General features: G+C 34.3%; 1 pseudogene across 2 annotated transcripts; it reads right to left on the reverse strand.

Annotated features, from left to right (window-relative positions):
- Positions 1 to 449: 449 nt before the first annotated feature.
- Positions 450 to 1,251, reverse strand: LOC132163910 (protein GL2-INTERACTING REPRESSOR 1 pseudogene; annotated as a pseudogene). Of its 2 annotated transcripts, none has more exons than XR_015913014.1 (2): positions 1,106 to 1,251; positions 450 to 998 (listed from the first exon to the last, which is right to left on the reverse strand). The product of XR_015913014.1 is annotated as a protein GL2-INTERACTING REPRESSOR 1 pseudogene, transcript variant X2 (transcript). The 2 variants fall into 2 exon arrangements; XR_015913013.1 differs by having other exon boundaries at positions 450 to 1,002.
- Between the last annotated feature and the right edge of the window lie 909 nt (positions 1,252 to 2,160).

Consider the following 2,160-nt stretch of genomic DNA (forward strand, 5'->3'; position numbering starts at 1 on the left):
AGGTGATACCATCCCTAACCTTTCACTCCTAGGTTTTAGTTTTAAATCCAAAAATAAGTTTTGAGGCATTAGAAACTAAATATTAACTCATAAAAATTTAACCAAAAAAAATAATAATAACAAATTTTTATTTTTATTTTTTATTTTTTTAATATTTGTCTTATGCTATTTGGTAGCCACATAGCAGGACTCAGGTTTGAGTAATGCTAGGTACCATCTTTTTATCCTCCTAAAATCTTCCAAAAGCTGATATGGCTTTTAAAATCACAATTAAATTTTAGATGAATCATACTTGAATTTTAATTCAATGGTGATTTTGAAAGCCACATCAACTTTAGGAAGATTTTAAGAGGATAAAAAGATGATATCTAGCATTACTCTCTAGTTTTATATATGAAAACAATATATGTATTAATCCTACAAAGTTGTGCGAACCCAAAATAATTTCTTCTGTTTATTTCCTTCGTCTGAAAGGCCACCAAAATTCCCAAAAGAACAACAACATTAGAGAGAAAAAAAAAAAAAAAAAGGCTAGGCAAAGGCCAAATGATCAAGCAAGCTAGCATCGAGAATTAATTAAGCGGTTCCTCAGTCCTCCATGAAGAACAAAGAGTCCTCGATCAGTTCCTTGTCTTGTTGGTGTTCGTGTTTTCTTCTTTGAGGAAATCCAGCAGGACGGTGCTCTTGCATTTCGGGCATTTTGGATCTACGTCGGATAACATGACGTACATGAGGCATCGAGGACAACCTACGAGCATCATCGATTGGGCTTCCAGGTTTCTAGGGGAGTACACTGTCGACTCTTCAGGCTCCGATGAAACGCATGAGCCCTCAACCGACATATCCAATGAAGAAGAAGAAGTCGAAACATTTGGCGACTCAACCGGTGTGTTTACCCTTGGTGGTGACAAGTTGAGCTCCAATCCCAGCTTTGGACTATCCTCCCTCCGGCTCATGTTTGAAAAAAACACAACCTTAAATTTGCTTAATATTTTAACCTATCTAGAGCAATCAAAGTGTTAGCAAATCTGCTTTGGAGTACTTTGTTGTATTCTCAATTAATTTGTTTGTTAATATATAGTCTAAAAAAAAAAAAAAGATTTACCTTGTATATAAGTTGAAGGAAATTAAACTGCCGTCCAAATGGAGAAACAGAGAATCGGCGGGGCAACAGTAGGAAGATTTGCTAAGGACTCTGAGAACATATACCTATCCCACCGTCGACGAAGCTAGGTTTGGCATCCTCGTTGATGTTGGAGTACTTCTAATACCATTAAATAGTGAACTTGAGAGAGAGAGAGAGAGAGAAGGGATCTTTCAACTCTTTTAATTATGAGTAGGAATGGACGGTGAGCAGAAACTAGCTCGAGAGAGAGAACATCAGGTACGATCGAATTGGATTTACTTGAAAAAGAGAAGTCGTGGTACAAAGTGGAAATTGATGGATGACTGTGAATGTATTCATTAACTGAGGATGAAAAATGACAAGTCCTGTTCTCGGGAATAATATTTAGATAGTTATATTGAAATGATATTTTTATCTTTTCACTTTTTCAAAAGATAAAAATACTTCTTCAATATAATTAATTAGATATATTATCCAGTTCAAATTAACTAGAGAGAATTCTAATTTGTTGATCATAGGCCACGCCGTAGGAAGAAAGTTATAAACTTCATCAATGACTAGCTCCCACTTGTTTTGTATATGTGCCCAACTGATTGATGAACAAGATAAATGAAAACATGTTTATCTTTTTACTTTTTTTTTTTTTCCTCTTATTTGGTTTTACATTTTCTTGTCAAAGAATAACTAAGCTCAAAATTGGTGAAGGTCCAGCACGGGTTTAGGGTTATTTTTCAGAAGAGGGTACGCAAAATGGCCAATTGATTTGGGCTTGGAAGGCTAAATAATCATTTATTATATAAATTTGAATATTGACTTTTATATTTATGACTAATTATAAATTAGCTATTTGAATAGAAAACTCAGCCAAGCTTGAAGTACTTATGTTTATGGTTGATGAGATCCATACTTTAGGAAGCAATATTTGACTACATATTCTTCAAGCTGGAAACTAGTACAAGCAACAAACCATGACCACATTTCTTTTGTAAATATCTATCTTGTCATTAAGAAGTTCCGATTGTTTCCCTAATTTA

The sequence above is a fragment of the Corylus avellana genome, chromosome 8 (genome assembly GCF_965113065.1).
Source record: "Corylus avellana chromosome 8, dhCorAvel1.hap1.2, whole genome shotgun sequence".
Lineage (NCBI taxonomy): Eukaryota > Viridiplantae > Streptophyta > Magnoliopsida > Fagales > Betulaceae > Corylus > Corylus avellana.